The 6846-nt window shown below is 37.7% G+C and overlaps 1 protein-coding gene across 2 annotated transcripts in view; it reads left to right on the top strand.

The window, feature by feature from the left end:
* Positions 1 to 9: 9 nt before the first annotated feature.
* The window catches only part of KATNBL1 (katanin regulatory subunit B1 like 1), a 17518-nt gene continuing 10681 nt past the window's right edge, over positions 10 to 6846 (top strand). The window contains exon 1 of one of the 2 annotated variants that reach the window (XM_085323308.1): positions 10 to 99. The gene's annotated coding sequence lies outside the window, so the exon portion shown is untranslated. Of the gene's footprint in view, positions 104 to 6846 lie in introns of both variants that reach the window. The other variant, XM_085323309.1, reaches the window with a different exon arrangement.

Below are 6846 nucleotides of genomic sequence, written 5' to 3'. Positions count from 1 at the left end.
GTGCTCGGGTGTTTAAATCTCCAGCGAGCGAGTCTTGGCAGTTCTGTCTCTTTCTAAGCGGATGACATCAGCGTGAGCTCAGCCCAGGCATGAGCCGAGGCAGGTAACGCAGGGAGCATAGGAGGGGCTTCGGCGCTGCGGAGAGGGAGGATAATAAGCTGGGTGTGAGGCCTGCTGACTGATTTTATTCCCTGGGTGTGACAGATGCCTTATTCCAGGGGAGAGGAGGAAGAGGAGATCTTCAGATGCTTGAAAAATCTTGCATTAATTACTCTGTTAAAAGAGCTGTCTTTTTCCTGTTTCCTGGTTAAGTTTCTTTTTTAGAGTTGTTTGCTTAGGTGTGGGGTTTTTTGGACTATTACACTGGGGTACTTTGGTAGGCTGCTGAATGTAGATCCAGGATAAATTCCCACTGGTGAAATCTAGGGGAAAAAAGTACTTTCTGTTRTTGTAAATTGCTGCATTTTGGGGCAAACTTAAATCAGTTTCTTTAAAATTGTTTTCTTCCTTCTCACCTTGGAACATGAATTTCCCTTTTCCCATTCCCTCATTTTTCATTCYTCCCATTTTCTAGCATTCAATAGGAAAGGAGGAAAAAAAAACAGCTGCTGTTGTTKTTCAGTAGAAATAAAGAGTAGTGGAGTGCAAGCTAGTGACTCTTTGGCCTTTCTGGTTGGAAAGAACAAATTGTTCTAGTCAAAAGCTGTTACTTTAATTTGTTATTAATCAGTGCACATTGTTTTGATGTCTGTGGTGGTGTTCTGTTGAACTCAAYGTAGCATTGGCTTGAATTCGTAAATTTTAACTAAATGTTACCTTAACAGTATTATTTCTAAGATAATATTATTCTCAGATATACATGCATGCATGCCTGCAAAAACATGTTTTGAGAATTCCTTTATCGTCTTTCTCGTAGGATCATTTAAATAAGCACTACTTTTAAAATTAAGAATTTTGAATGTTTGTGCAATGCTGAGGAACTAAGAATTAAGAAGGCTTTTTAAATACTATCAACAGGCCACATGAACGCATATCTTAGTCTTATTGATTAAGAGTAACACAAAATCAGGTGACCTTGAGCTATAGGAAATATAATCACAGACCATGTGCTGTGCTAAGCTTGGAGGGGGCTTTCAATATGCCTTTTGGGGGTTGAAACTCTTAAGGTTGAGCAATGAATGAAAAACTGTTTCTTGCAGTTAGTTTTAAGATTAAAGCTTTTTAAACTATTAGTATAGGGGCTTCAGTATATTAGAACTTTATTTCCTATTAACAGTTCTTAAGATGATGATGTTAATGTTATTTCTGGGGTGTTAATATGCAAAAATCAACATATAAAAGCACCTTTTAATTAAACTTTTTTTTTTAATCCGAGTCTTCTAGTAATTCTTAAAATCATACTACTTTGGCTTGACATGATCTGAAAATGGTGCTTCTAGATGTGGAAAACTAGGTAGCTGGGCTTTTTTTGACTTAATGTTTTCTAGAGAATATTTTTGGCAAGACTTTACATAAGATAGGTTTTTCAGACTCTTAGGCTAGCTGCAGTGGTAGACTTGATTTCATAATTTGATTCATCCCTCAATTCATCCCAAGTAAACTTAACTGAACTGCTTTTGGTCATTGTCAGAGGCTTGTTGTGGCTGCTCTTGCCAGTGGACCACACGCTTAAACTAATTATTCACTGAAATCACGTTTGTCTTTAATGTGAGCTTAATCACATTTTTATAATTTTTGTTCATACTCATYGCTTCAAAGTTGAGCAAATCACCTGACAGGAATAGACAAAAATGTGAGYGCTACTGAGGCAGTGTTGCAGGAAATACTCTGCAGTAACATATTCCTTAATATCTTGAACTTCCCACCTTTTCCTGCCCCCTCCCCCTTTTTTAAAGTCAGYGTGCAGCACCTAATGAATTGTCAGGGTATAAATTATTTTTTAAAAAAACCTGCAATGCTACTTCATACTCAAAGGATGAGGAAGCCATCTGAAACTAAGAGGCAGATTCTGTGACGTCTGTCAGTTAAAATGAGAGGAATCTATGGTCAGTTTACTGAATCACTCCTACATCATAATGTAGACAAATTGCCATTTTGGTAGTGAATTTGGAGTAACCATTCTTAGAGACTTCTCATAAGCTTTTTCAATCTGAGAATYATTAGTGAAATTAGTTGTCCTTTGCCAGTTCTTTGGTAGACACCTATTTTAAATGCATTTAAAGCATGAACTGTGTATTCCTTGGGGAGTAACAACCAGTTAACTTTTTCATCCAAGTCTAATAAAGATCAGTGTTGTCTTCACTGAGATCTTGCACTTGATTCTTAATGGGGGGAGCATTTACAAGAACATCTGTGCTAGCTAATACATACTGAAAGCTGTGTAAAAATCTGTTAAGGATTGGCAAAAGAAAGGAACAGGAGGAATGTCTGATCTTAAAGCTATTGCTGATGACTTAAATCTATTTTGCACTCACTTTGGTGTCATGTGAAACATTCAAGTCTGCTTTCTGTAAGATGTTAATGCTATGTTAATGCACATGTAGATTACATAACATCCAAAGAAATATTTGTCCATCTCTGTGGGCCATGCCCAAAATGTAGGATGATGGGAGGGAGTGGCTGAGTTTGTTAGTACTTGTCTTTGACAGTTATGCACTTGAAAGCCATTTAGGGTTGGCTTTCTTTGCCTGATTCTGGAATGACTTAAAAGGTGTATTGCATCTGGGAGAGATCAGAATTGGAATGCAGCAGTAGAACCATCGGAAGGACTTTGTCCATGTACTGTCTAGTCCCTGGGGACAGATAAGCTGACTTATCAGGAGATGAGGTTGCTGTTACTCCAGTCCTCAAAATTGAGAATGAAAGGGGGAGGAGGGAGGGCTGGCATCTATTATAAAGGAATAACCCATGTGARGGCAAAATCGGTGGAATGCCAGCCCATCATCTTAATATACTTTTGCATCTCTCTTCAGATTTGCAGTCTGTTTTCTGTTCCAATTTTAAAACAAAGTTTAAGCTTGTGCTGTGAATGGATAAGGCAGAGCTGAAGAGATTTATGTTGTATCCTTAGAGGTTTTCTTTAAGAAATTATGTAAAGTCTAGGAGTTGCTGTTGGCTGTAATGGGATGACATTAGACTGTTCTGAACAGATACAGCTGTACTCATCACCAGGGAGTAGTCCAAAATTCAAGAGGTTAAGGTGCAAGTTTTGTCTGCTATAACATCTAATACAAGTTTAATAATTCTCTTGTGTATATTCCAAAATAGCAGAGGRTAGTAATGTCTAATCAGCTACCCTACAGAGTGTCTAATAGCAGACATGAACTGAAAGTAGTGAAGAGCACTGTAAAGAGCCTTTACCTTTCCTGCATAGGTTTCTTTTATTATTATTTTAATTGCTAGTCAATTAGCATTTTATCATGTATTACTAAACCTTTGGAAGAAGGCTTCCTGAGATGTGGACTGAGTTTATTATGGCAGTATTGTATTTGGACTTAATGTATTCTTCTGCTTGCGTTCTGCTCTGTTTCTGGGCTACCTGACTTGCGTTTCTGTATTTGCTCACTTTCACTATATAGATGTGTAATCACTTTCACTGTGTGTGTGTAAACTTTTTTTTTTTAATATGCAGTCTCCTGTGGAACCTGGATAAATGTTTAAATCCACAGCATTATGTGCTTAATTACTTCTTGGGTGAAGAGCCACCTCCTTTTCTTAGTTTTGAACCTGCCTTCTTTCTGGTGATTTCGCTTGCCTGTCTTACATTGGGCAAGATAGTGAACAATCTCTGTGTTAACTTCTCAAAGCCATTCATTTTGTAGGCGTTTATCTTATTTGGTCTTTTTGCTATAAAAATACGACTACCGACTGAAGAGTTGAAAAGTCTTGRTCTGTTCAGTTGCCCCTAATATGGAAGGTATTCCACAGCTCTGGGGTTTGTTCTTCCCTCCTTGACTTTCATGGAGTTAGGGTTCTAGTTTTTATACACTATCATGACAGTGTCTTGTGTGTTTTCTAATTATTAAATCACTTAGATTGCACGGTGTTCCATGTGGATCAGTAAGGTAATCTGTCATTTGCCCAGATCTTGTTCTGGGTGGTAATTACAGCCCAGAGTCAGTGATTTTACATGTGAAGTTAGAATTTCCTCACACATGCATGGATGGCTCTACATTCCTCTCTAATCATTACTTCTGCTTCTTGCTCATCAGTTTCATAGGGTCCTGCAGTTCTTTGGCCACCTGTCATCTTTATTGTCTTATAATTTTGTAGTGTCAACAATTTGTCATTTAACTACTCCTCGCCTTTGTGAGCTAATTTGTGAATATATTGAGCAGCATGAATTCCAACACAGATTTTCTGCTGTGTTTCTCTGATGGCCTCCCTCAGCTGTGAAAACAGTTTAGAGCATTTATTCTTGTTTCTTAGCTATTTCTTTATGCAAATCTTTTTCCTTTTATTCCTTGGTTGCTTAGTTTCCTCAAGAGATTTAAGTAAGGGACTTCTGGAAGTTTTCTGGAGTTTTGGGTAAACTCTGTCATTTAGCTCTCCTTTTTCCATTATGCTACTTCATACTTCCAAAAAATTCATTAACTTTGCAAGGCAGAATTTGCTTTTGCAACAGCCATGCAGACAATTTCCCAATATATTATTTGTGTCCAATAATTCTATTCTTGATTGCAACATTTAGTAATTTGTACAATAGAGAGGTCAGGCTGGAYTTTCACTAGGGCCATCTTTAAATATGGACACTGCATTTTCCATGCTTGATTTCCTTAGATGCTGCAGCAGCTCTAAGGAAGAGGTTATGCACCTTTGTGAACAACACCGCTGTTTCATTACTGAAACTTTTGGATTAATGCTGTCTAATTCTGGGGGCCTACTACAGACCATTTTACCTGGATGTTCCACTGCTGCTTCTAGAGTGGCTTTGAAATGCATTTTCAGGCATTCATAAAGCAGGTTCTACTATGGAAACCTTTTCTAGAACAGTGAGCACAGATGTAAAGAACTTACTTCATTTATCTTATGTCTTCATCAAGTGTTCCGTTATATGTGATCACCTACTGGCCATTTGGGTTTCTGTTCCTACTTTAAAGAAATAATTATTAATTTTGTTGTCTTTTTATACTTGTATCTCAACTGGAAGTTTAGGAGATGGTGTTACCAAGATCTTGTATCTAATTTGTCAAAGTGTATTTTCCTCTMTATTTTTGCTTTTGGAAACAGATTCATTTTTTTTGAGGGGAAATTCTTTCCATTCAAGATAATCCCTCCTCTGGTGTTCAGCCATTTTTGAGTCCTTATCTTGGACTTTTTCAAGTAGAATATTAAACATTTGTACAAGACTAATTGAATTTACTTGGTAARGCGTTTTTTTCCTAGCCTTGTGATATTTTTCATTTCTACCCTGTTAAATAAAAAAGCATTGCGGTTTGATAGCACTGCCTTCTACACTGAGGATYGAGTTCTTGCATGGAAGACTGATACTGAGAATACTTTGAGATAGATAYGAACTTAAACATTTAATAAGTAAGTAAACAGAAGTCACTGTTGTGTATGAAGTGTTGTATCGCTACTACAGGATTATTCAGGAGCAGGAGTTATGGAATTTTTAGCATCTGACAGATTTATTCTATTGGATTTAGCTCCGGTGACCCCAGTGATAACTGCTGTCCTTTGTCCTCCCTGCTCATCTGCTGGAGTTACTGCCTTTCTGTTACCAGCATTCTCAAACAGGGGATGCAAAGACCAAAAGATTTAGAAAAATCTTCTTAACTTCCTTCATTCTTGAGGAACCTGAGCCTGGATTTGTTTGGGGTTTTGTATTGCACTTCCTCCTCCAAAAAATGGTCAGTTTTTGTTGTGCTTCAAATTAATATTTTAATGTGTGGTCCCTCTGGAGTTCAAGTGGTGGCATCACTCTGAGAAGCAGAGGAGTGGTTGTGTGGGTGTGTTTTTTTTTTTTTTTTTTTTTTTTTTTTTTTTTTTGGGTTGGGGGGGGTGGGTGTTGGTGGTTTCATTTACACTTGAGAACAGAATTACTTTTTTTACTCTCTATTTATAAACCTGATGGCTAGAAGCCTTGGGATTGTGGAGAGCTCGGAGTGGTAACTGTGCTGTCACCATTCCATAACACGCAGGAAAGAATTAGGCCACCCAACAGGTGCCAGCAAAATGTGCCTTCTTCTGTAGAGTCAAGTTTATGAACTGGTCTTAAGCCAACCTTGTAACCAGACAAGTATGGACAACCAACTGTGGATGTCTTGCCTTAAGAAATGTTGCCACTTTAAATGCTTGCTGCAGTCCATAGCCTGAGAACTTCATGTTTCCTTTTTAAAAAGGGTAAGGATTTCTGTCAATCTTCCTTTTCTGAGAGAGTTAAAATAAGATTCCTCAGTACTGATCCTGTTCTAAAAAAAGCTGAAGCTCTTGTAGAATATATTCTTTAGCTTCCACAGTATCCTCCTGCAAGGAGTATTCCTTCTACTTTGTTCTATACCTGCCACCTGTTTGTTTTATTTGACTTTCAGTTACTGTGTTGAAAGAGCTATTTCCCATCTGGCTTTTTCAATGCTGATCTAATTAACATCTTAAATACTGAAAATCCTAATATGAGGCAGCAAATCTATTTGCTACATAGAGGAAAAGAAGTAGGACTATCGGTGTTGAGTGGGAGTTAAGACGCTCACATTGCGACCAGAATTTTGCCATGTAGGGAAAACTTCTTTCCTCATTTGGAAACAGTTGTGGGGGTCTTTTTACTTTTAGGGGGTCTTTTTACTTTTAGGGGGTCTTTTTACTTTTAGGGGGTCTTTTTACTTTTAGGGGGTCTTTTTACTTTTA

This window comes from Rhea americana, unplaced genomic scaffold (genome assembly GCF_003343005.1).
Source record: "Rhea americana isolate MKP2758 unplaced genomic scaffold, rheAme1 scaffold_84, whole genome shotgun sequence".
NCBI classification, from domain to species: domain Eukaryota; kingdom Metazoa; phylum Chordata; class Aves; order Rheiformes; family Rheidae; genus Rhea; species Rhea americana.
The sequence above is the reverse complement of the archived record's forward strand: the minus strand, read 5'-3'. Positions and strand labels throughout refer to the sequence as shown.